The sequence below is a fragment of the Crocuta crocuta genome, unplaced genomic scaffold, assembly GCF_008692635.1.
Source record: "Crocuta crocuta isolate KB4526 unplaced genomic scaffold, BGI_CrCroc_1.0 scaffold126, whole genome shotgun sequence".
In the NCBI taxonomy this organism is placed as follows: Eukaryota; Metazoa; Chordata; class Mammalia; order Carnivora; family Hyaenidae; genus Crocuta; species Crocuta crocuta.
In genome coordinates, this window is record NW_027531000.1 from 2,457,739 (window position 1) to 2,485,150 (window position 27,412).

Genomic DNA, 27,412 nt, shown 5'->3' on the forward strand with positions numbered 1-27,412 from the left:
TGTGCCTGATTTATTCAAGGTGTACTAAGGAGATGACATGGCTGAGGCCATGACATGGAAGGGATGAGGGTTGAGAGTAAATGGTGAGAGGCTGTGCTATCGCATAAGACATTGCATAAAATTATAGGGATCTCATATAATGGAAGCCATGAACATGTTTTGAGCAGAAGTGTGACATGGTTTGACTTTTATTGATGGGTTATCATACTGCATGGGAGGCAAAGATGGGGGAAAAAAAAGAGACTAGTTAGGAGGTTATTAGAAGTGGCTGCAAGGAATTCACTAGTGACATTCCAAAGTGGCTTTAACACAGTGATCTGGATAAGAGCCTAGAAAAAAAATGGTTGAATAAGTTCAAGGTCAAAGTGAAAACCATTAGCATAAACAATCCTTAGGGGAGGTTCTGTAAAGGAGAGGAGGAAAATGAGGCTCTAGGAGGAAGAAGCGATGGAATGAATGGAGACTGTTGTAAGGTTGGAGAGATGGCTGTGGTCTCACACAGCTGGGAACAATCTCGCAGAGAGCGAAGAGTTGATGACGAGGGCGGGAGAGGGGCGGTGTGAGCAGGGGAGGGAAGGAACGTGCGCACAAGGTACGGCACTGCCTTCGGAGAGGAGCGGGAGCGGTGCATTTGCACCGACAAGAAGGGAGGCCAGCACGTAGCAAGGTGAGTCAATGCGGACATGGGACTTTGTGGAAGTTCCTGTGTTATTGTTTTAATTTTCTCAAAGAAGGAAACCGCAAGGCGGTCGGTCAGCCAAGAATGTCGAGCAGAAGGAGATGTTAGCGTTTTGAGAAGGGAGGAGGTGCCAGGAGGCAACTGGGAGAGGGAATCAATCAATGTATTCATGCCACGAAGCGTGGCTTACCACCCGACAATGGGTCAAGGTTTCAGAAAAAGATGAAGTCATTTTCTTCTGTGTTTTGCTGGGGGCCGAGGAGACAGGATAACATCTCCTGTCCTGGGCTTTTCCTTTTTTTTTTTTTTTGAGGAACGTGTTCAGGACAAACCAAAGAATTCACTGAGTCTTGAAACCCTAAGAAAATGGCACAGAGGCAAACCGTGGTAGTGGTCGCGGGAGGTGGGAGGCACCTGAGAAAAATGTCCCGCCGTGCTCTTTGGTGTACGTTTGATAGCGGCCTTGGGCTAGTTTCTTCGTCCTCTAGTAAATAAGGTTTCCTTCTCACCGTCACACTACAAAGGTGTTTTTTTGGTGGGGCAGGGTGGGCGCAGAGGGTAGCTATGAGAAGGTATTTGAAAGCCCCTGAATCTCTTTGGAGAACAGATGCCGTAAATCACCAAGTGGTGTTCTCGCATTAATACCAGCAGTGTTGGAGAAACGGGGCTTTGAAAGTGAGGATGCTTGTAATCTAGTGGTCAATATGTGTTGAATAATAGATAGGTGACTATCCTTTCAGCAAGTAAAATTAGATGGAAATGAATTTTTCCCAAGTTAAAATTTTCAGAAGGGAACGGAGCCAGCAGCTCGTCTCCATCCTTGCATAAACAAAGGCCCAACAGGATCAATTAAGCTCATTTGTTGACTCGTCCTATTAAAATGCCTCCAGGCCTCGAGGAAAAGATGAGCCCAACATACACTGTACTCGAAGAGAAAATTGATGGGTGAAAATAGATGAGCAAATCAAATTGGGTCTTGGAGTCAAGACTGGAGATTGGGAAAGGCTTAATTTGAAAATCATATAAAACTTATGCAAAAGGGAGCTGACTGTATCTATGTGTTCGCTTATGTGCTTTAAAAAAAAAAGGTGCTTTTCTTACCTCACACTTGATAATGTATGTGTTCAACTTAGCATTGTTTCCTTCCCTGTAGTTGACTCTGAAGCTTCGTATTTATTCTAATGATGTTCACATGAGCTACTGGCATAACCTTGCCCCTGTCAGTATTAGTACCTCTTCTTCTGGGGGGATTTGACTTTCATTAGAAGCTACCAGTTGTTCAGAATCAAAGCTAACAAATAACATGGTTGATCAGATAGGAGATTTGGGTTTTTAAAGAGAAGAGGTCTGATTTCCTAATACAGTATGTAAATGAAACCTACGGGCTGTTTACAAAGGTGGGATGTGATAGAAAATTGTCACCAGAATATAATTATAGGCTCCCACATCTAGATTTCCCCCTCTTTAATAATAGCTTTCTCTCTTTTTTCTGCACAGTATTTAAAATTTATACAGGCAAACATAAAGATCAAGTTTATTCCACTGCCAAGGGGTAGTGGCTATTTATATATTATATATACATATATTTAGTTTTCTTTGTTAACACAGAGTTTGAAATGAGGGCACCTGGGTGGCTCAATCAGTTAAGCATCTGACTTTTGCTCGGGTCGAGATCGAGCAGTCGGTGAGGTCAGGCCCCGCGTCGAACTCTATGCTGACAGCTCTGAGCCTGGAGCCTGCTTCAGATTCTGTGTGTTCCTCTCTCTCTGTCTCTCCCTCCCTCACTCACACACACTCTCTCTCTCTCTCTCTCTCTCTCAAAAGTAAACATTTTTTAAAAAGAGTCTAATTAAAAAAAAAGAAATGTCTTTTGTAAGTGGGATTATGACGATAATTTATCCTGTCATTTACATAAAATGAGTATCATTCTGTGTCACATACAGAATTACACATCATTTTTAATGGCTCCGCGGTATTGTGCTGTAGAGAAGTCTCATAATTAATGTAACCAGCCCCCTCCTGATGGGTTTGTAAGTGGGATCCAAGTTTTTGCTATTATAAACAACACTACTAGGAACATTGCTGTCATTGACAATTCTGTTATTTACAAACAGGCCAGAACTTGTTCTTCCTCCTCTCAAATCCTCCCTTCGTCTTTCTTCTGGACAGAATGTGTTTTTAAAGGATGTTTATTTTATGGGGTTTCCATAGTCAACATTTTTTGGACCTCAACGTTCAAATAAAAATGGCTTATTTTAAGGTCGGCATTGGTGTGGACATGGTGGGGGCGGGGAGAGTTCTGATCTCAACATTGTCCTCTTGGCCAGGAGAGAGCAAATTCAGTTAACACCTGTTGGCTTGAGTCACAGCTCTAGCTAGCTGCCCCCATGGGTACCTGAAGGACACATTTGAACATTCAGTTCCGTGTCACCGTGTGGTGCCATGCTGCTCTGGGCTTACAGAATACAGTGATAGAGTTCATCTGAGAAAGAATAGAGGAAACTGCTTACACATTACGTAATCCATTCTCGGCATTCAGTAAACAAGATGGCCCAGTTCCAAGAAGTAGAACCATCTGGCCATGGCGTCTAGTAGCACATCACTGAGCTGGAGGCAAGGACTCACACCTTGAGTGATCTTCCTGCCTTTAGTGAGCAAATTAGGCAAATGCTAAGCCTCATTTTCGAAACATGGAGCTCAATATCTACCTCATCGGATGGTTTGAAGCTTATGGACGGTAGAGAGGTCTCAGTACAGTTCTTTTCCAGCAGCAGTGGAGTAGTGGCACTAGTAATATTAGCTGGGGTGGTTGTTCCAGATGCGGACAGGGGTAGGAATAGCACTTGCCATGACTGGGTAGTAACAGCAGTTGTAGACCCGAAGTTGGTAGGTGAGATGGGTGTTGTCCGGTGGTCTGTGTGTGTTGTTGATGTTGTCATTATAGCAGTGACTGCTGTTGTGGTCAAATCTGAGTAGAATTCAAGCTGGATTTCTCTATTATTTCTTTCATTTTACCCATCTTACTAAAGTTTGCAAGTTGTCGTTTTGAGCCACAAGTGAAACGCAGAATTCCATCTAAGATACATACCCACGTGTGCTTCTAGGAGGCCATTAACCCTCACTTTTACCTTTGCTGGAAGCCAGCACAAAGCCACACCTACTTGTACTTCAAATTGTACTTGTCAGTTGCCTGAGGGAACCTCAAAAGTTAGGTTGAAGCTCTATAAGTGGCCATGTGTTTAAAGTGAAAATGATGTTTAGGACACTGATCTTCTAGATTTCACTTTTCTGTTTGCGTTCTTGACAAAGAGAGTTCATTTTACAAAGTGTGTGTGGCTTTAAATGTTTAAAGGGCAGGTGAAATGGGAAAAAAAAAATGTGTCCATACTTAGGGAATCAATTATAATTCTCATGAATATAACAAGTGGATCACACCCAAGGCTATACTTGCAATCCTTGTATGTGGATTTATTCACTGACTCCCCACTGACTTAATGGGAATCACACTGATAAATTATAACACATAACATTTTTTTTAAATTAAGAGCCAGACATCTGTTAGGGATGCTCAAAATCAAATTAATAGTTTTCTTACAAGCATACTCAGATAGCCATTCTGAAGGAGAAAGTAATTATCTAATCTTATAAAAAGGCGCACAGAACTGTAGCTCAGCCCCTGGATTTGGACCTCCCCCAACTCATCTGCAGTGATCAACATCCTAAATGGCTTCAAGCAATAGCATGTTGTCAGTTCCATGTTGATTGTGTGCCACACAGTGCGTCAGGCTTTCCCCTTCTACTGGTGTCTCAGTCTAGGACAGTAGTTTGAAGCTGGGCATGGTTTGGCCCCCATGAGATAAATGGCAATGTCTGGTGACATTTTGGGTTGTCATCACTGGAGGAAGTGCTACTGGCATCCCGTGGGAATAGATCAGGGGTGTTTCTGAACATCCTTCCATGTCAGGACAGTGCCTGCAACAAAGAGTTATTTGGCCTGGAATCAATTATGCTGAGGCTGAGTTAGTATTCCTTTTCACCCAACAGTTGATTCCTTTACCCATCCATCAAATGTTTATTGAGTAGCTACTATGTGTCATGCTCTGTACTAGCTGCTGAAGATGTCCAGAGGTACTGTCTTTGCAACAAGACATTTGGAGTATATGTGCTGTTTCACAAAAAAAAATTAATGTTTTATTTTTATTTTTAATTTTTTTGATGTTTTATTTATTTCTGAGAGAGAGAGACAGCGTGAGCAAGGGAGGGTCAGAGACAGAGGGAGACAGAGGATCTGAAGCAGGCTCCAGGCTCTGAGCTGTCAACACAGAACCGAATGCAGGGCTTGAACCCACTAACCGTGAGATCATGACCTAAGCCAAAGTCGGAAGCTTAACCAACTGAGCCACCCAGGTGCCCCTATGCACTGTTTTTCAAAAGGTATCCCAGGTGTGGTCTGTGTTATAAATAGCTGGGCTGACTTCCAAAATGCAGAGTTCTGGGTACCAACCTGCAGATCCTGATCTCTTAGGATAGGATGCATGAAATTGCAGAGGCCAGAGGTGCCTGCAGGGCTCAGGCAGTTAAGCATCTGACTCTTGATTTTGGCTCAGGTCATGATCTCACAGTTCATGAGACTGAGAGCCACATTGGGCTTTGTTCTGACAGCGCAGAGGCTGCTTGAGATTTTCTCTCTTTCTCTCTCTCTCTATTTCCCCTCTCTCTCCCCCGTCCCCCACTCTCTGCCTGTCCTCTGCTTGCTCCCTCTCCCGCTTTATCTCCCTCAAACTAAATAAACATTTAAAATTTTAAAAAGATGCAATAAATTGCACTCATTTCTTCCCCCATTTTAAAATTAATGAACTTCAGCCATTGAAAATGTAACACATATATTCATGCCGTATAAACATTTTTAATGATACAATGAAATGTAAACAATGATATGGAATATTTGAAAATTGAAAAATAAAGTAAATACAGGGTGTCTGGGTGGCTCAGTTGGTTGGGCGTTCAGCTTCGGCTCAGGTCATGATCTCATGAGTTCGATCCCCTTGTCCAGCTCTGTGCTGATAGCTCAGAGCCTGGAACCTGTTTTGGATTCTATCTGTCTGTCTCTCTCTCAAAAATAATAAACATTTGGGGCGCCTGGGTGGCTTAGTCGGTTAAGCGTCCGACTTTCGCTTAGGTCATGATCTCGCGGTTCGTGGGTTGGAGCCCCGCGTCGGGCTCTGTGCTGACTGCCAGCTCAGAGCCTGGAGCCTGTTTCAGTCTGTGACTCCCTCTCTCTCTGACCCTCCCCTGTTCACGCTGTCTCTCTCTCTCCTAGAAATAAATAAAACATTAAAAAAAAACATTAAAAAAATAAGAAATACACAAAATAAATCTAATTTACTTTCATTCCACCAAGCTTCCTAGCTGTTAAATTATTTCACACCCATAGTAACCCATTTCAGTAAATGTTGCTCATGTTCATACCATTTTCAGACAAGCAGCATCGAGATCCACTTATCTAAGGAACTGATGCCCACAAAAGCTGAGAAATCTAAGCATAGTCACACAGCTAGCATGTGGCAAAGCCAGGACTGCCCAGGGACTGCAATATTCACCCTTGGCTGCATGTTTGTCCCATCAAATTCCCCTGGTCCCTTCTCTTCTCTTGATTCATGCATCCAGCGATATCCCATCCACAGACCCCTCCCCAGACCCGTGCCAGCTACTCAAGGTGAACAACCCAGGGTCATGATCTTCATCTGAACAATAGATTTAAAATCCATTTGTTGTAAGTGGAAATAAATTAATACTCCTAAACGTTTGTAAAAGGGGAAATTCTGGCTCTTTACAATTCTTGACTCTCTTCTTAAGAGGATATAACCTGAAGAAAGGCTCAGAGGCAGTTGTGAGAAGGCACTTACAGAACTGAGAAAGTGCCCCACACAGTACATGATTCTCAGGCTCACCAAGTTTCAGGCTCACTTTTCCTGGCTGAGAGAGGAACATGCAACCAGGGAAATTACAGTGTAACCTGCCATTTGTGAAAATTGGTAGATAAACAAAATGCCTATTTACTTTCTGTTTACCTTTCAAAGCTCAATTCCTTATACTCTGTGAAGCATTTTTGGCTGCCTCATAATGTAATGTTTTTCTAAGACATTCATAAAACTATTCTTGAATTGTTTCTGAGTGTAAGGTTTCTCCCTTTTCATCAGATAGCATCCTTTTGAGAATCATGGCTTTGTATTTCCCAGATTGACTATGCTGGTTTTACTGAAGGTTCACTCAACCAGTAATTGCGGGTCAGTCGACAATTGGAGTTTTCTGCTTTTGTGAAGGTACAGGGGGAAGAAATCAAGATAGAATTAAAAAATATTATTTCCTAAGCAGCAAAATAAACTATAGATCAGTGTCTATCTAAAACCTCAGTCTCCCTGGCCCAATCCCCTCAAGGCAATTAGCTCAATTTTAATATTTAAGAAGTCCTTTTTTATTTTTAAAGATTTTATTTTTAAGTAATCTCTACATCCAGTTGGGCCTCGACCTCAGAACACAAGATCAAGAGTCACATGTTCCACCATCTGAGTCATCCCAGCACCCAAAGAAGTCCTTTAATTTAGGTAAATTTATCTTCTTCTCAGGGTTTGCAAACACGAAAATAGTAGAACCAGGGCACCTGAGTGGCTCAGTCAGTTGACATCCAACTTCCAATCTGGTCATGATCTAGTGGTTCATGAGTTCCAGCCCCGCACTGGGCTTTGTGCTGTCAGTGCAGAGCCCACTTCAGACCCTCTGTCCCCTCTTTCTCTGCCTCTCCACTGCTTGCACTCTCTCTCTCAAAAATAAACAAACATTTTTAAAAAGTTAAAAAAAAACAACCAATCACCAGTTTCTTCAGTGGAAGATTTATTACCATCTATCAATCTTGTCTTTACCTGTCATGGCGAAGATCCCAGCTACTCAGAGCTCCCCTCTCTGTCACTGTCATCTGTGGTCTGATAACCTTCCTGATAACCATCTGAACCTTCCTGAGCTGCCACTGAGAAGCAGAGGACACCTGGCTTCTAGGGAACCCATCCCTGCCTGTGCTTGCTCTAACTCCAGTCAGTTTCTTAGCATACAACAAATTTGGAAAAGTAGCTTTGGTGTTCAAAATGGCTCCTGATCCTGCAGAGCAACCTTTTCTGAACCTGCTACCAGCAGGTTGGTCTGGAAGCTGGTAATGCATCCTCTTAATCACTCACCATTAGTGAGTGTAGCTGCAAGGAGAGCCTTAGAGATTGACAACAGCTGCGATGGACTGCCTCCCTTGCAGACTTTGACCACGTGACCATCAACAGAGACACCAAGGAGGTGCCCTGAGTTTGGAGTCAAGGAACAGAGATCATGGGAAACACATCCATGACCTGAAACCCTGCTCCAAAATCACTTGGTCTTTCTCAGGTCTGATTTTGGTTACGGGTGCACTTTTTAGTGTACAAGACTCACGTGGGGCCTTGCGGCCCCTACCTGTCTGCTTTAAGCGTTGACACACACAAAAGAACAGAGTTGTTGGGAGTCGCCTTGGTGATTTGCACAGATCAATTTTACCTTGGTCAATTTTTTCACACAAACACTTCAAAAGCCAGTTAGGCAGTGATTCTGCTATCTGATCCATACAGGGGCCGGGGCAATAATTGACTCATTGCAGCCCTAGAAGGAATTTTTGGAAGGTAGACTATAAATACCAGTGATATCTGAACAGGATATGTAGATCACAAGAAAAAAAATGTGCTGTGACTAGGTATGATGACAGATGTTAAGGAGACTTACTATGGTGATCATTTGCAATGTATACAAATAGTGAATCCCAATGTGGTACACCTGCAACTAATACAATGCTATATATCAATTACACCTCAATCTTAAAAGGAGGACATGTAAGGTATTATTTTAGAATAATAGAATATTTTACAATGTTTCAGTTTTTTTGCCTACTGCATAATCAACCCTAAATCAACACTCAAACTGTATGACAACTGTGTCCACCACCGTCAGCCTCGCCCCTACTCCGGCGCAGTACACATGTATAAGATTTGAGGCCAAAGTATGCAAATTTGTTGCAAATCAAACAATTGTGGGTGTGGTACACTTGCAAATAGGGATCCAACCAGCTAACAGTTTCCATTTTATCAACTGCCTACAACTCCCGTTCTCAGAACTGATGAGACGTTCAGACACTAATATACTTTTTCTCATAATAATAAGGTAAAAAGTGGGAAGTGATAGAAAAGGCAAGCTTTTGCTACAAATGTATTTCCAGCAGTTTGGTCGGGCTTTGAAGTACTTTTTTTAAAGATAGGCAGTCAGAGTCTGTGGTTTAGAAAGGGGCAGATGATTTTCTAAGGTAAATATATGCCACTGTTTCCCTTCCTTGGCCACCATACCAACCAAATACCAATACGTTCCTCTCGATGTGGCCGATGGATCCAACAGGAATGACAAACAGAAAATGACTCCATTCAGTATCGTGTTATTGAAAGTGATCCACAGAATCCGATACATGAGTGGTGTGAAGAGTAATTCTTTAGAAGGCTAACATACATGTTAACTCCCGGTAAACAAGTTAGGAAAGGGCAAGATGTATCAGGCAAAGCCACAGGAGAGAAATCAATTTGAACTTGGTCTAGGGTTCCCTAGACAGTTTCGAGGTTTTGCCAGAAATGAGACAATACTTTAAAAAAAAAAGTCCTTTTAGACAATAAGGCAAACTTGGGGCTTTGTTGACAAATGTTTATTTCAGTTTCCCAAGCAGTGCCCAGATGTCCCTGTTGCTATATTGGGTAAAACCTTGCTTGAAACTGTCAGGCAGGAAGAAATATCTTGAGGTTCCTTCTAGACCGGTGAGAACTCCAGCTGACATCACCCAGACACAGGAGAAGGGCTTCGGAGTGACCCCTGGTCTTCCAAAGCAGCAAGGAGAATTGAACTATTTTCCTCTAGCTCCTAAAGTACAATTCCCTCACTTCATCTTTAACTTCCTGATGTTTCTCACTTTTACCAAATTTCCCTATTTGCTGTTTATACTCAGGAGGTTCTAAGCAGTCACTGAATAACTGTCAAACAAGAGGAGGTGAAACCGTGCAAATCACCATCCAGGGGCTAAAATATAAAAATGGTATTTCTGCACAAATGCAAAACTTTTGCACAGATGGAATATTACTTTTTATGCATCAAGATGTCAGGCAAATCAGGATCGAGTGAAAGGAAATGTCTTTGAAGTAACAGTATTTGTGATTTATTCTCATCTCCTGTATTTCAAGCTAATTATCTTAGAGGTAAAAATCTAAAAAGACTTAATCTGTTTTTGAAGTTCAACCCCATCAGTTAGTCAGAATATATATGTAGCTTCATGGTGGTGGGAGTAGGATCCAGCAGTTATTTAAAAATTAATGGCAACGGCCTTTGTTAATATTTTACTTTGTGACAAACTTCACCATTTACTGATTCCTCAGGTGCTTATAATTGTTCTCTCTAAGGAGCCAGTTTGCATGCCACCAAGCCTCTCACCTCAATTTAAGATCAGGAAAGGAAAATGGATACTTTCTCTTAATGGAATCCTTTTTAGGTAAAATGTGTGATATATGCAAAATGTCTTAAGTGTATAGATAATTATTCAGGCATTAGATGGTAGTAGCTAAAAGTTGAGCTCTGGAACTAGTTAGACCTGAAATACAGTAGAAGCTCTGTACTTCGATTTATTAAGTGAGCAGGTTTCTTATCCCCACCAGCCTGTTCTCTGATCAGTAAAACAGGAATCATAAAGCCTTTCTCATGGACTTGTTGTAGATAATAATTAAGTTCCTGGCATAGAAGAAGCAAGCTTTTATTGCTATCATTCTCTTATTTCAAGAATATTTTTCTTCTGATGAAAGGAATTACTGAACACTTTCAGACTATATAAGGTATAATATGTATCTATTTATTCCGTATGTACCTAGAAGATTAGGGGTTATGTTCCTCTTTGCAGATGAGAACAAATAAAAGCAAGACTGCCCACAGCCTCACCACGACTATGTAAACAAATCAGGATTTGAACTACAGCTGTTGGACATTGAACGTCTGGGCTCTTACCAGTACCATGCACTAATGTGTGCTCAGTGGTTTATTCTTGAGTGTTTGGAAATGAGGCAGTGACCAGGATTTAGGAAACCAGGGTCAAGAGAGGCCCCTTACCTTTCACAGGACCTCTCCGGGACAGCACTGAAACTGAGGCCAGCCTTCTGATTCCTGCCCATGGGGCTCCCAGGTCTTCTCAGCCAGGTCTTGGAGCTTGGAATGGCCACAGTGCAGGATTTTTTTAAACGCCCCATCTCATTTATATAAGCCTACTCAAGCGTTTAATTGCCCTTCCTATAATTAGGAATTATTTCTACTCTTCTAAAGTATAAGCCACGCTTTTCTAAGTGATGTTCTTTCCTCTATGAACTCAACATAATGGCTCTCTGTAATTTTAAAAAATACCTGTCAGAAGTTTGCACCTATGGAAATTGAAATTGCTTCCCTTGAAAGAGCTGTCTCCTCGAAAAGCACTAGAATTTGAGAGGGATTGTCTCGAAAGCTATCCTTGGGTCTTCTACCTAGCCAGTTCAGAAATACCTGCTCTGTGGTCTCAAGAGGCTAAGAAAGCAAACCTCATCCAGACCTCCTCTTCATTTACTGCTGTTTTAAATGTATATTTCTTTGTGTCAGTCTATTGCACAGATGGGCACTTTTTCTCAAATGCTGTTTGTGATTTGCTTATTTCCTTGGTTTAGTATACAGCTGGAATTTTGTTCCTTTGTGGCATTTTCCTGATTATTTATAAGATGCTTTTTTTTTTAGAGAGAGAGAGACAGAGAGTCTTAAGCAGGATCCATGTTCAGCATAGAGCCCAACATGCCACTTGATCCCCCAACCCTGGGATCTTGACCTGAGCCCAAATCAAGAGTCCAGTGCTCAAGCAACTGAGCCACCCAGGAGCTCCTAAACACCCAAGAATTTTAATTTTCTAAAATTCAGAAGACGTCACCGGATAAGCCTAGACATTTAGCCCTTTTCGTTAATTTTTGCTTCCAGCTTTTCTTAAAGACAAAAGAATTGACCATTCTGTACTTCTCTTTGTTACTCATTCTGTTCTGACAATTCTATACTCTTTCAGGGCTTCCTTATTTGTATTTTTTTATGTCTCTAACCTTCTCTCCCTTTGCCTTTACTCATTTGTTTTGCCTGAATTCTGAACATATTTATTGAATTGATTTCCTAGATACTTTATCATCTATTCACTGTCTTCCTTACTGTTTAACACATTTTTATATAAAATAACTTTTACAAATGCTACATAGTTCATTAAGGAACAGTCCAAAAATACAAGAAAAGAAAAAAGAAACCACTCAATACAATGCACATAGAAATCATTGTTATTGTCGGTATTCTTTTTTCCCAACTCTAATTTCTTATATTTGAGAAATGTCCCTTTTCAGATTTTGTATACATAGCTAATCACATGTGTAACATTAATCTTGTTTCCTAAGTGTGTCCGTACTACTTGTCAGCTGCTTTTTTAGCTTAATATAGGGAGGAAAACTTACCCTGATGATGTGTATAGAATTAGTTCATCATTGTTAATAGCTTCTTAGTAACCTAATTATTTCAATGTTCCTTAATTTCATTATCCATTATGCAATTGATACTTACCACTTTGCCAAGATTTTACTGTTAGTTATAGTGTTATAGTATATATAATTTTACATATCTTCACAGAGTTACGTATTTTATCCTTCAGATAAACTTAAAGAGGTGAAATTGCTAAATCACCTCCACATTTAAAATCTTGTTATCAGTTGTGGAAAAAAAGGAACACTTTAGCACTGTTTGTGGGAATGCAAACCCATGCAGCCACTCTGGAAAACAGGATGGAGGTTCCTCACAAAATTAAAAATAGAACTACCCTATGACCCAGCAATTACACTGTTAGGAATTTATCCAAAGGATAAAAAATGCTGGTTCAAAGGGAGCATATGCGTCCTGATGTTTATAGCAGCCCTATCAACAATAGCCAAAGTATGGAAAGAGACTATCAACACTATGAAGTACTACTCCGCAGTGAAAAGGAATGAAACCTTGTCATTTGCAACAACATGGATGGAAATGGAGGGTATTATGCTAAGCAAAATAAGTCAGAGAAAGACATATATGATGATTGCACTCCTAGGTGGAATTTAAGAAACACAACAGATGAACCTAGGGGAAGAGAAGCAAAAAATAAAATCAGAGAAGGAGACAAACCATACGAGGCTTAAATACAGAGAACAGACTGAAGGTTGCTGGAGGGAGGAGGTTGGGGGGGGTGCGGTGTTAAAATGGTGATGGGCATTAAGGAGGTTACCCTTTCGGGATGAGCACTGAGTATCATATGTAAGGGATGAATCACTGGGTTCTAATCCTGAAGCCAAGACTACATTGTATGTTAACTAACATGAAAATAAATAATAAAAAAAGAATCTTGATATCCTTGCCATCATGATCTCAAGAAAGGGTTTAACAATTTACCCACCAGCCTACCAGTTTGTGCGAGAGCCCACCCATTCTACCTTCTCCATTCCTTAGCATTTTTGCCAGCCCACATCCTTTTCCATCTGATGGGAAAAACAAACATTACTTCATTTGCATTTCTTTCACTATCGGTAAGTTTAAATACGTTGTTGTGGGTGACTCTTGGTATTTTTTTAACTTTTGGTCTTGTAACTCTGTGCATTTTGTTATTAGGAGGCTGCTCTTTATTTTGATTGTTTACTGTTCTTCATGGGTTTTTTTTTTGACATTTTATTTTTTTAATAGTTTATTGTCAAGTTGGTTTCCATACAACACCCAGGGCTCATCCCCACAAGTGCCCTCCTCCATGCCCATCCCCCCTCTTCCCCTCCCCCCCCACCCCATCTGCCTTCAGTTTGTTCTCAGCATTCAAGAGTCTCTGATGGTTTGCCCCCCTCCCTCTCCCCCACTATGACCCAGCAATAGCACTGCTAGGAATTTACTCAAGGGATACAGGAGTGCTGATGCATAGGGGCACACGGACCCCACCCCAATGTTCATAGCAGCACTCTCAACAATAGCCAAAACATGGAAAGAACCTAAGTGTCCATCAATGGAAGAATAGATCAAGAAGATGTGGTTTATCTATACAATGGAATTAGAAATGGCAATGAGAAAGAATGAAATCTGGCCATGTGTAGCAACATGGATGGACCTTGAGGGTGTTATGCTGAGCGAAATAAGTCAGGCAGAGAAGGACAGATACCATATGTTTGCACGTATAGGAGGATTAGGAGGAACTTAACGGAGGACCGTTGGTGTTCTTCATGTTTAAGAATATTAACACATTGTAATAATATATCACAATAATTTCTCAGGCTCTTGTTTCTCCTTTTATGTGTACTATACCATTCACTATATCAGAAAATTTTAATTAAAGTACACTATAATTTTAAAAAAATATTTATTTATTTTTGAGAGAGAGAGAGTGCAAGCCAGGGAAGGACAGAGAGAGAGAGACAGACACTGAATCCGAAACCGGCTCCAGGCTCCAAGCTGTTAGACCCAGATTCCGAAATAGACTCTGGGCTCTAAGCTGTCAGTACAGAGCCCAATGCTAGGGTGAAACTCAAAAACTGCGAGATCACAACCTGAGCCAAAGTCAGACACTTAACTGACTGAACCACCCAGGCGCCCCTGATTAGAATATACTATAAGTAAAAATCCTTTCCCTTAAAATTTCTGGGCTTATTTTTATTCTGAGAAAGGTCTTCCATTACCAACACTATGAACATATTTTCATACATTTTCTCCTAGGAATTATTTAATCTTTAATTCTTTAACTCAGATGGAATTAATGTTTTTCTTTATTCTTTGCTACTTAAAACAACATAGACTTATAAATCATACAGTTATATGGGTGGAAAATTGACATGGGCTGCATGAGGCTAAAATCAAATTTTTTGTCAGGGCTCGAAGGGATAATCTCTTTCCTTGTGCATTTGGGCTGTTGGCAGAGTTCAGTTCCTTGAAATTCTAAGATTGAAATCCCAATTTCTTTGCTGACTGTCAGCTCAGGATCATTCTTAGCTTCTGGAGTCCACCCGCATGCCTTGGCTAGGACCTGCTTCTTCTGTCTTCAAAGCCAATGGTTTTTACACTTCAGTGTCCTCCCTATTCTGCCATGGGGTATGGTTAACTTAGATATTTTTCCCCAAATAGACACCTATTCTAAATTTGAAACACTAAATCTGTCCTAAACTAAATTATCAAATATATGTAACTCTCCTTCTAAATCATTTCTTCTGTTTTATTAAGGCTTTTTTATGTACTTGTTATATAACATGTTCATTTATGATACTTTAATAAATTATTTCCAGTGCTACTAACATTGTGCTATTTAATGCTTAGTGTTTTGCTTAGTTTCAGAAATTGATGTAAGATGTACATGATCCCTTCCTATAGCCTCTCAGACATCATCTCTTATTTTTCTTCTCTTTATGTGCTCATTCCACTCCAGTCAGGCTGCTCACTGCTCTCTCTCTAGTGTTTCTTATTCTCCTTCATGCCTTAGAGCCTTGGCACTAATTGATCCTTCCACCTGGCATGGTCCTCCCATCAGTTATTACCATGGCTCCTCCTTTACTTGCTGCTGATTTCTGCTGAAATGTGCCTCTTCAATAAGGGCACAGCCATCACCCCCCACTCCTGTTTAAAATTGCAACTCCCCACTCGCCTGCCTGATGCTATATTGCTGATCTCTCTTTTGTTAGATTCATTGCCTCCTAATCTACATTATTTACTAGACTTTTGTTGAAGCCCTCCCTTGCCTGGCTAGAACATAGTCTCCACAAAGGCAGGAATTTTTGTCCGTTTTATTCTTTAATGAATCCGAGCAAGAAGAATGACTGGTGTAATCATTTGAAGAATGAATAAGTGCATGACAAAATGATTTTTCTAGTTCAAAAGCATGCTTTTGTGATTTTATTGGAGACTATTACAATGGCCAATGTTTCCTCCAAGAAAAATTGATGACTAACTTCTTCACATTCTTTAGTGATTTTCAATAGTTGGTTTTTTATTTTGCTCACCTGAAGGATGCAGCTGACTCTCATTTCTGCAGCAGCTGTGTTTCTCTTCAGTGGCACCTGTCATAAATGTTCAGGGTAATCTTTTATTTACAAGAAGAATGATGTTGGGAAGTTGTCTTATGCCAGTTTTTGTTAAGAAGAACACTATTGATTTTTTTGGTATATTTATCTTGTATCCAACCACAAAATTCAAATCTGTGTCTATTATAATAATTTTTCAGTTGATCGTCCTCTATTTTAGAATAGAAAAAAATATTGCATAAAAGTTATCTTCTTTACTAGAATATTTCTTTTTTTTTTTACCTTATGTAATGACAAAGATATTCAGTATAACTGAATAATAGCCTTAATCCAGGCATCAGTAACCTTTTTTGTAACTTGAATGGTTGTACTTCTTGTATTTCCCTGTAGAAATAAAATTTAAAAATAAATAAAAAGATGACTGCTTTCTGGGGCACCTGGGTGGCTCAGTTGGTTAAGCATTCCACTCTTGATTTCAGCTCAGGACATGATCTCACAGTTTGAGTTTGAGCCCCACATTGGGCTCCATGTTGACAGTGCAGAGCCTGCTTGGGATTTTCTCTCTCCCCCTCTCTCTCTACCCCACTCTCTCTCTGCCCTTTTTTTTTAACATAATTTTTACATAATTTATATGTTATCTATGGGTGCTTTTGTACTACATTGGCAGAGTTAAGTACCTGTTAACAGAGACCGATTTCCTCAAAAAGCCTATAAGATTTGCTTTTTAGACTTTGAAGGAAATTGGTCTATTAGTTTTTGGTACACTTGTCTGTCAGTTTTAAATCAGTATTATGTTACTTTGGTAAAAATAAATTGGGAAGGTTTTCATTCCTGGGCTGACATAACAAATTACCACAGACTGGGTGGCTGAAACAACAGAAGTTTCTTTTCTTTCTTAAGGTTCTCAAAGCCAAAGCGCAGGCCAATTATGTTTCTGGTAACAGATTCTCTTATTGGCCTGGGAATAGCCACCTTTTTGCTGTTTTCACCTGGCTGGGAGAGAAAGCAAAAAAGCTTTCTGGTGTCTCTTGTTATAAAGCCACAGCTTCTATCAGATTAGGACTTTACTTTTATGACCTTATGTAACCCTATTTACCTCCTAATGCTCTATCTCCAAATATAGTCACTTGGAGGTTAAGAATTTGAGGAGGTTTACAGTTCTGACTGTAACACCATCTTTTTTTGTGCTCTGAAAAATATAAAATAATTTTATAGGGGCGCCTGGGTGGCTTAGTCGGTTAAGCGTCCGACTTTCGCTTAGGTCATGATCTCGCGGTTCGTGGCTTCGAGCCCCGCGTCGGGCTCTGTGCTGACGGCCAGCTCAGAGCCTGGAGCCTGTTTTGGAGTCTGTGACTCCTTCTCTCTCTGACCCTCCCCTGCTCACGCTTTCTCTCTCTCTCCTAGAAATAAATAAAAATATTAAAAAAAATAATTTTATAGACTCATTAACAGAATTTTTCTTTTTCTTTTTTGGGAGAACATCGATCTTTTGTACTCATTTCAATTTAACTTGTGGATATGCTGACTTGGAATCTATTTTGTTAAGTATTTCTTCAAATAATCAACTGTTAACCTAGATGTTTAAATGTAAAAATTACATGGAATTTTTTTGTTATTAAAAAAAAAAAAAAAACTTCCAGGAATGACTATTAGCCATTTTTCATCCCCAAATTGTCCTCTCTTCTTCTTTTTCTTTTAATTCAAATCAGTGAAAATCTGATCTATTTTATTGGTCCTTTTATACATCTGGTTCTTTTTTTTTAATATCATTTATTGTCAACTTGGCTTACATACAACACCCAGTGCTCATCCCAACAAGTTCCTGGTTCTTGCAAATAACTCTCATCTCCTTTTTTGCTTTCAAAATTATTAATATCTGCTTTAATCTCAAATTTTTCCAATTTCTTGTTGGTTATTTTATTCCTTTTATATTATTGAACATTTAGCTGATTTTTTCTTAGTGAAACTACTAAAGAGTGGGAATTTTTTTCTTTTGAGTAATTTTTTATTTGCTACATCCTGTACATTTTAATAAATACAAGTGTCATTAACAATACTTTCATAAAGTATATAATGTCACTCTTTGTTTCCTCTTTCACCTAAGAACCATTAGAATGTTGGCCATCCAGTTGGTTAAATTTTTATTATGTTGCACTCATATGTGCCTTGTAATGCCTCTGCTTTAGGAACATTTTTGAGATTTTCTTTTTTTTTTTTTTTTTTTTTTTTACAAATAGTTTATTGTCAAGTTGGTTCATTTTTGAGATTTTCTATTGACTTTTTTATTCGTGTATCCCTCCGTTTTTCTAGGCAGTTTGCAAGTCCACCTGGACAATGAGTTTCTCCATCCCTCAGTCCAAATATCTTCTTGCTATGACGGCCGTTAGTAGAATTGTGACAGAATGGCTTTACAGCTGCTTAATTTTTTGTCTCTGGTTGTGGCTGAACCAGTGAGGGAAACAGGTGTAGACATATGCAGAAATACTTATATAGTCTCAATAGAATCTGTCTACCAACCCATACTTCTTTGTATGCATCCCTTAGGCCTTCCCAGTACTTCAGTCCAAAGTGTGGCATTATACGGGTTCCTCCACCCTCAGTTACTGGCCATAATAATTCCTCGTAATAATCTGATTCAGGCTAATTTTGATTTCTTTTCTTTTTGCCTATGACTTTTCCTTTATTTTTATTTTTGAGAGAGAAACCGAGAACAAGTAGGGAAGGGAAAGAGAGAGAGACTCAGAATCTGAAGCAGGCCCCAGTCTCGTAGCTGACAGCACAGAGCCTGATGCGGGGCTTGAACTCACAAACCGCAAGATCATGATCTGAGCTGAAGTCAGACAGTCAACCGACTGAGCCACTCAGGTGCCCCTGACTTTTCCTTTTAATCACTATCCTTTCTTTCATCACTTTCATTAAGTATAGGCCCTATCAAGGGTAACTGACAATGAAATATGCACTCTACTCTTCATTGAAACTCTTCTGTATTTGGTTAAGTTGCAGACCTGACTTCTCTCTTTTCCCCCCCATCATTTAAAATATATGGCAGTTCTCTTGGCATTATCTCCCTTTTTTCTCTCCTTCTCCATCACCTCTCATCTTTTTGGAACTTGTCACTAATTTGAAATTAAAATTTTAATTTGGAAATAATTATAGATTCACATGCATTTGTAAGAAAGCATGCAGAGTCTCTTTGTACACTTAACCCTGTTTCCCTCAATAGTAACATCCTGCAACTCATTTTTTTCCTACAAAATTGGCCTTCTCCCAACAGGACAATAAATTTACACTTTTTAAATTTTTTTTTAATTTTTGAGAGAGCAACAGCACGAGTGGGTGAGGGGCAGAGAGCGAGGGAGACACAGAATCCAAAGCAGGCTCCAGGCTCTGAGATGTCAGCATAGAGCCCAGCATGGGTCTCAAACCCATAAACCATGAGATCATGACCTGGGTGTTTAATTGACTGAGCCACCTCATGTACTCTTTAGCCATTTTCTCCCAATGGTAACTTTTTTTTTTTTTTTGCAAATCTGTAGTATAATTCACAACCAGAATATTGACATTGATACAATCCACTACATTTATTCAGATTCCCTTATTTTTACATGTCTTTGTGTGTGTATATGTCTGTATAGTTCTATATAGTTTAATCAAGTGTGTCACCACCACAGTCAAAATAATGACACTTCAGGGGCACTTGGATGGCTCAGTCACTTAAGCATCTGACTCTTGATCTCTGCTCAGGTCATGATCTTAGGGTTTGTAAGTTCGAACCCCACATCGGGTTCTGCACTTACAGCATGGAGCCTTCTTGGAATTCTCTCTCTCTCAAAATAAATAAATAGACTTAAAATTAATTAAAATAATAATGAACAGTTCGAACATTACGTGGTTCACCCAAGTTGGCCTTTTATGACAACACCCATCTCCCTCCCACCTCCAGCATCCCTAGTAGCACAAAACCTTGAATCTGCTCTCCAATTCAAAATTTTTTACATTAAAATATACTACAGAAGTAGAATCATACAGTATTTGACATTTTAGAATTTCCTTATTTTTTGTTTTTACTCACCACAATTCAGTCCAATTCTTGTGGGTATCAGTAATTTTTTCCTTTTTATTGCTGAGTAGTATTCCATGGCATTTCTGTACCATACTTTGTTTAACCACTCTCTTGTTGAAGGTCATCTGCACTGTTTCTAGTTGGGGCTCTTGTGAAAATATCTATAAACACTCATGGACAGGCTTTTGTGTGAACCTACATTTAATTTCTCTGGGATAAATTTCTAAGAATATAGTTGCTGAGTCATATGGTAGTTGCATATTGGGGTTTTTTGTTGTTGGTTTTTGTTTTGTTAGAGAGCACGTGCTTATGTTCATGAGCAGGGGAGAGGGGCAGTGGGATGGTGGGGAGGGATGGGTGCGAGAGAGAGAGAGAGAGAGAGAGAGAGAGAGAGAGAGAGAGATTCAAGCAGGCTCCATGCTCAGCACAGAGCCCAACATGGGACTTGATCCCACAACCCTGGGATCATCACCTTAGCTGAAATCAAGAATCTGACACTCAACTGTCTGAGCCAGGTCGGCACCCCTACATGTTGGGTTTTATTTAAAAAAAAAAAAAAAAAAACAAAACTACATAAATGCTTCCTGAAATGGCTGTACCATTTTATATTCTCACCAGCTTGTGTGAATGATCCACTTTCTCTGCATCCTCACCACCCCCATTTAATATAATCACTGTTTTTTTATTTTATCTATTCTGACAGGCTGATAGTGATAGCTCATTGTGGTTTTAATTTACATTTCCTTGGTGGCTAATGATGTTGAACTTCTTTCCATGTGCTTATCTCCTATCTGTATATCTTCTTTAGTGAACTGTCTCTTTATGTCTTTTGCCCATTTTCTAACTGGTGTATTTGTTTTTCATTGTTGAGTTTTCAAAAAACTTCTAGTATATCCTAAAGTCTAGACCTTTGTCACATGTATTATTAACACCTATTTTCTCCCAGTGTATAGGTTGTCTTTTTATCCTTTTCACATGGGGCTTTTTTGACTTTTGATGAAGTAAGTCCAGTTTATGTTTCCTCTTATAAATTGCTTTTGATGTCAAGTTGAAAAGCTCTTTGCATAGCTCTATATTGCAAAGATTTTTCTCCTATGTCTTTAAGCTTTATAGTTTTACACATTACATTTAAGTCTGTGACCCATCTTGAGTTAATTTTTGTATAAAACATAAGGTTCATTTTTTTGTTTCTGGATGCCCAGTTGCTCCAGCACTATTTGTTGACAGCCCAACATCCCCCATTGAATTACTTTTAAACCTCCATTGAAAATCAGTTGTCTGTACTTATAAAGGGCTATTTGGAGTTTCTCTTTTTTATTCCAGTGATACACGTGTCTCGCCCTTTGTGAAACCATATGCTTCTTCTTACTTTCACCGTGTAATGAGCTTTAATAAAGAGTGATTCCTACTACTTTATACTTCTTCTTCAAAATTGTTTTAAAATCTAGTTTCTTTAACTTTCTGTACAAATTTCACAATGGTGTCATCTGTATCTACAGAATCATTTCTGAGATTTTGACTCAAATTATGTTAAATGTATAGATCAATTTGAGAATAATAGATGATATCGTTATTCTATTGAACTTGCTAATCCATTAACATGGTATGTCTCTACATGTATTTAGATCTTCATTATTTCATCAGTATTTTTGTTATTTTGAGCCTACAACTCCTGTACATGTTTGGTTAGATTTATACCTAAGTACTTATTTTTTCTTACTTTTATTTATTTTTTGCGACTGTTAATGGTATTGTAGTTTTAATTTCATTTTCTACAACTTTATTTTTACTACTGAAAAATGTAACTGATTTTTGAGGCACCTGGGTGGCTCAGTCAGTTAAGTATTGGATTCTTGAGCTCAGCTCAGGTCTTGATTGTTAGGTTGTGAGTTGAAGCCCCATGTTGGGCTCCACACTAGGTATGGAGCCTACTTAAAAAGAAAAACGTAACTGATTTTTGTGTACTGATCTTCTATATCTTAGCCTTGCTGAAGCCAATTATTTACAGCCCTGGTTTTTTGCTGCTGTACATTTGTTTTTTATACAGACAATCAAGGCATCGACAATAAGGATAATGTTATATCTTCATTTACCGTATGTATGCCTTTTATTTCTTTTTCTTGCCTATTGCAGTGGTTTTAGTTTTCAGTACTAAGTTGAATAAGTGATGATAGCAGAAAACCTTGCTTTTTTTCCTGATATTAGGAAAATAAGGTGGACAGAATTAAGTATGATACTCGTAGTAAATTTTTTGTGGATGTGCTTCATCACTTGAAGTAATTCCTTTCTATGCCTAACATGCTGAGCATTATCATCACAGTAACTATAGGGTTTTGTCAAATGTTGGTTCTGTCAAATAATATGACTTTTCTTCTTTAGCTCATTGATATGGTAGATTGTATTGATTTTTTTAAGTCTTGAAAAATCCTTGCATGCCTGAGGTAATTTTCATTTACTCATGGTGTATAAATTTTTAAGACATTTTGGGTCAATTTGCTAATATTAGAGATTTTTGAATGTAAGTTCTTGAGAGATACTGATATGCATTTTTCTGTGTTTGTACTATTGTCTGGCTTTAGTATACAAGATAGCACTGGCCTCACAAAATCAGACTTCTATTTTCTTAAAGTATTGTATAAAATTGTTGGCTTTTTAAATCTGTGGATAAATTCCCTAGGGAAACAGTGTAGGTCCAGAAATTTCATTTTGGGGAGTCTTTAAAGTACACACTGAAATTGTTTAAGGATTATATAGCTCTCCAGAATTTGTTTCATCTAGATTAAGTTTGGGTAGTTTATGGTTTGTGAGAAAGTGAGCTCTTTTTTTTTTAATTGTCAAATTTATGAGCATAAAATTGTTGATAATATCTCTTTGTTATATTTTTAATGGTTGCAGGATCTGCAGTGAAATCGCCTATTTTATAACTGATATTCTTGTGCCTTCTTCCCTTTTATTTATTTATTTATTTATTTTTACAAATAGTTTATTGTCAAGTTGGTTTCCACGTAATACCCAGTGCTCATCCCCACAAGTGCCCTCCTCCATGCCCATCTCTCCCCTCCCCCCAACACCCATCAGTCCTCAGTTTGTTCTCAGCATTCAAGAGTCTCTCATGGTTTGCCTCTCTCCCTTTCCCCCACCGTTTGACCCCTTANCTTGTCAATTTTGTTAATTTTCTGGAAGAACAAACTCTTGGTTTCATTAATCTGTTCAATTGTTTCTTTGGTCTCTATGTTGTTTATTTCTGCTCTAATTTTTACTATTTCTCTTCTTCTACTGGGTTTAGGGNCCTTTTCTCCCTAGCTGCTTTCAAAATTCTCTCTTTGTCCTTATATTTTGCCATTTTCACTATGACATGTCGTGCAGAAGATCGATTCAAATTACATATGAGGGTTCTCTGTGCCTCTTGTATTTCAACATCTACTTCCTTCCCCAGGTTGGGGAAGTTCTCTGCTATAATTTGTTCCAGGACTCCTTCAGCACCTTTCCCTCTCTCTTCCTCTTCTGGGATTCCTATGATACGGATATTGTTGCGTTTGACTGTATCACTGAGCTCTCGAACTCACCTTTCATGTTCCTGGATCAGTTTGTCTCTTTTCTTGTCAGCTTCTTGTTCTTCTATAATGGTGTCTTCTAAATCACTTATTCTCTTTTCTGCCTCTTCAATCCGTGCATTGGACACCTCCAGTTTATTATTTATTTCATTTATCGCGTTTTTTAATTCATCATGCCTGTTTTTGTTCTCCATGTTGTTTGTAGCCATAGTTTCTTTGATGTCCTCTATGCTTTTTGAAAGCCCAGCGATTAATTTTACGATTATTGTTCTAAAATCTCGTTCAGTTATGCTGATTATATCTGTTTTGAGCAGTTCATTAGCTGTCAATTCTTCTTGGAATTTCTTTGGAGGAGAGCTCTTTCATTTCATCATTTTGGTTAGCTTTCTGTCTCTTGTTAGTTTTAAAGACTTGTTATGCTATCTGCATCTGTGAGCGCTGCTCTACCCAAGAAGACTCTGACTGTCCAGGGCCTATCCTTTCAGAAAGTGTTCTTTGAATGGTATCTCTTGGTTTCTCTTGTTGAGACCTTGGTTATATTTTTTTACTACTCGTAGTGGTATTTGGGACTCTCCACCATGTGTACTTTGGCTTGTTTCTTGAGGTAGCCCTGGAGAAGAAACAGACAGACAAACACACAGGGAAATGAGGGACACAAACGCAGAGACAAAGCCAACAATCATGCTAACCGAGAGGGAAAACTAAAAAGTAATGAGAAAAGACGGAGGATGGAAGGCGAATGATAGAAAATTAAAATACATAAAAATCAAAAAGAAGGAAAGAAAAGGAAGAAAGAAGAAAACCGATAGACAAAGATCAGTTTAGAGCATATAACCAGATTTCCCAGCTACAATTAAATAGCCCAGTGTATGCACTGCTGGTTGAAGAGCATAGAGAAAAAGAGAGATAGATGATAGGGCAAAGATGAGGCAAAGTGGAAATAGAATGAACAGGCAGAAGGGATAAGAAGCCTTTTTCATAGAGCTAAAGGGTGGAATATGGTGGAGAGGTGAGAGAATGATGGTGGTGTTAGCCAGAGAAACTAGTCTGATTACTCCTGAGAGGCTTTGTTATACCGCCATTAACAGTTCAGCTGGTCGCTGCTTCCCTGTTGCCAAGGGGGTTAAGTGGAGGGTGGGGGAAGTCGCAGCCTCAGATCCGCCAGGTTCAAGCAGCAATACAACCTGAGTGCGTCTGGGGAAAGTAGCAACTTCAGGCCTGCAGACTCCGCGTCACCTCACCCCGCCGCAACCGCTTTACCGGCCACCACGGCTTCAGCAGGCAACTTTTCGCTCATGCAGCCGTCGCGTCACCGGGCGACGGCGCCACTTCACCGGGTCGCTGCCACCGCCACTTCAGCGGGCCGATGTCGTGCGCACCACTGCCGATTCACCCGGCCCCGGGGACAGCCTCCGCAGGCATTGGTGCTGGTTCACCGGGCTGCTGCCGCCAAGGATGGTGCCGGGCGCGTGGCAGTTCAGTTTTTTCTTGCGCCTTCTGGGACCAGGGCACCTAGTTTAAAGTCGGCACCCCAGCCAGAGCTAAGAAAAACACTGTCTTTCCTAGCCGAGGTTTTTTTCTCTTCTCCAGGGATGGTTCTATGAGCAGTCTCAGCTTTTCTTTCCTTTCTCCTGGACTCGGCATCTCGCCACCACTCGCCGGTTTGTCACTCACCGCAGCTGCACCCAAGCCAGGTTCCCTCCCTCCCTCGGTATCTCTGGGTCCCTTCCCGCTTTTATCTTCTCCAGTTCGCACTCATGCACTTACGAGGTTTCCTTCCCAGTGTACTCTGTCTCTTTCTCTTCCCAAACTCCTGTGGCTCAGTGTCCTATGACTTCAGGCCTTCTCTGTTGGAGAGATGGGTGCATGCGAAATGCGCAGAGCTCCCTACTTCTCCGCCATCTTGCTTGGAATCCCCTCTTCTTTTTTATTTTTGTCAGTCTTACTAGGGATTTACCAATATACTCATTTTTTCCCCAAAGAACCAGTGCTTGATTCAGATTGATTTATTTTATATTTGTATTCTCACTTCCATTTGACTTCTTACTATTTCCTTCCTCTGCTTCCTTTGAGTTTGTTTTCTTCCTAGTTTTTGAGGCATGTAATTAGATTATTGATTTGAGACCTTTCCTCATTTCTTGTGTACTCACTTAGTACTGTAAGTTGCCCTCTAAGCACTGTTTTAGTTGTATATCACATATTTCAATATGTTAAATTTTGATATTAATTTGGTTGGCTGTAATTTTTAATTTCCTTTCAGACTTTCTGATCCACAGGCTACTTGGAAATGTGTTAATTGATTTTTACATATTTAGAGGTTTAACCATTGTCTGTTAATGATTTTTCTGATATGAGCCCATTATGGATGGAAAGTACACTCTATATGATTTCAGCTTTTTCAAAATTGTAGAGGGTTGTTTATGGTTCAGAGTATGTTATATCTTAACGCTCCATGGAACTTGAAAAAATACATGTTGTGCTGATGTTGGGTGAAATATTCTATTTCTGTCATTAGATCACGTTGATTGATTATTTTGTTCAAATCTTCTGTATTCTTGTTGATTTTCTGTCTAGTAATCCTTTCGTTCTTGAGAGAGGAGTGTTGGAAGTGTCCACCTATAACGTTAATATGTCTTTTCCCCCTTCAGCCCTATCAGTTTTTGTTTCAGGTATTTTGAGGCAACTTGCAGACTTTGAGTCTGGAGTTCTCTCTTGTCCAGCAAGAGAGTGGACACAAAATTGAATACAAGAGAGTCTAATGTCCAGAAGGAGACAAGAGCCCTAAGTAAGGGTCTTTGCTCTGTATTTATTAGGATCAGAAGGCTTACAAATGTGATGGACGTGCAGAAAGAGACAATGAAACAGTGATCATTAACTCACGTGAGAGAAAGGGGGTTTTGAAGATATGCAGTGTTAGGGGTTTGGATCAATACACAACAAAATCCCAGCGCCAAGCAGATGGGTGTTTACAGCAGACACCAGGCACCTTGTCTGTTTATCTTAACAGACAAGTCAACGAGGCTTTTTTTTTTTTTTCTAATTAACTCTGAGAAATTTCACTCTGCCTTGGTGGAGTTTCGCCCTATTTACCTCTTCTCTTATGCTTTTATCCTGTGCAAGCGGCTTCCCGTTCTATGCTTTGTTCTGTGCTGGGGGGCGTTTTCCCTCCAGTGCAGAACACAGGGGGCTGCTTTGTGCTCTAAGCCTTGTTAACCCATTGGTGCAAGCTCGAGGAATTCCTAAACTTATTCCCCACAGAGGCATTGTTTTTCTGGTGCATAAACAGTTAGGATTGTTATATCCTCTTGATGGATTAATCCTTTTCTCATTTTGCAATACCCCTCTTTGCCTCTAGTAATTTTCTTTGTTCTAAAGTCTACATTATCAGTTACTAATATAGCCCCAAGTACTTCTTGTAAAAGCGTGCATGTTATATCTTTTTCTATCCTTTTCTTTTCAACCAAGTTCATTCTTCTGCATTTCACTATCCAGTTTTCCCAGTACCATTTGTTGAAGACACTGTCTTTCTTTCTTTGGCTATTCTTTCCTGCTTTCTCAAAGATTAGTTGACCATACGCTTTGGGTCCACTTCTGGGTTCTCTAGTCTGTTCCATTGATCTGAGTGTCTGTTCTTGCGCCAGTACCATACTGTCTTGATGATTACAGCTTTGTAATACAGCTTGAAGTCTGGGATTCTGATGCCTCCCATTTTTGTTTTCTTCTTCAAGATTACTTTGGCTATTCAGGGTCTTTTCTGGTTCCAGAAAAATTTTAGTATTGTTTGTTGTAGCTCTGTGAAGAATGCTGGTGTTGTTTTGATAGGGATTGCTTTAAATATGTAGATTGCCTTGGGTAATATCGACATTTAAACAAAATTTGTTCTTCCAATCCAGGAGCATAGAAAGGTTTTCCATTTTATATTCGTGTCTTTTTCAATTTCTTTCATAAGCTTTCTATAGTTTTCAAT

At 39.5% G+C, this 27,412-nt stretch overlaps 1 long non-coding RNA gene across 1 annotated transcript in view; it reads left to right on the forward strand.

The window, feature by feature from the left end:
- Positions 1-617: 617 nt before the first annotated feature.
- The window catches only part of LOC144236937 (uncharacterized), a 101,799-nt gene continuing 75,004 nt past the window's right edge, over positions 618-27,412 (forward strand). The window contains exon 1 of the long non-coding RNA XR_013336700.1: positions 618-667. This is a non-coding gene — a long non-coding RNA (uncharacterized LOC144236937). The remainder of the gene's footprint in view (positions 668-27,412) is intronic.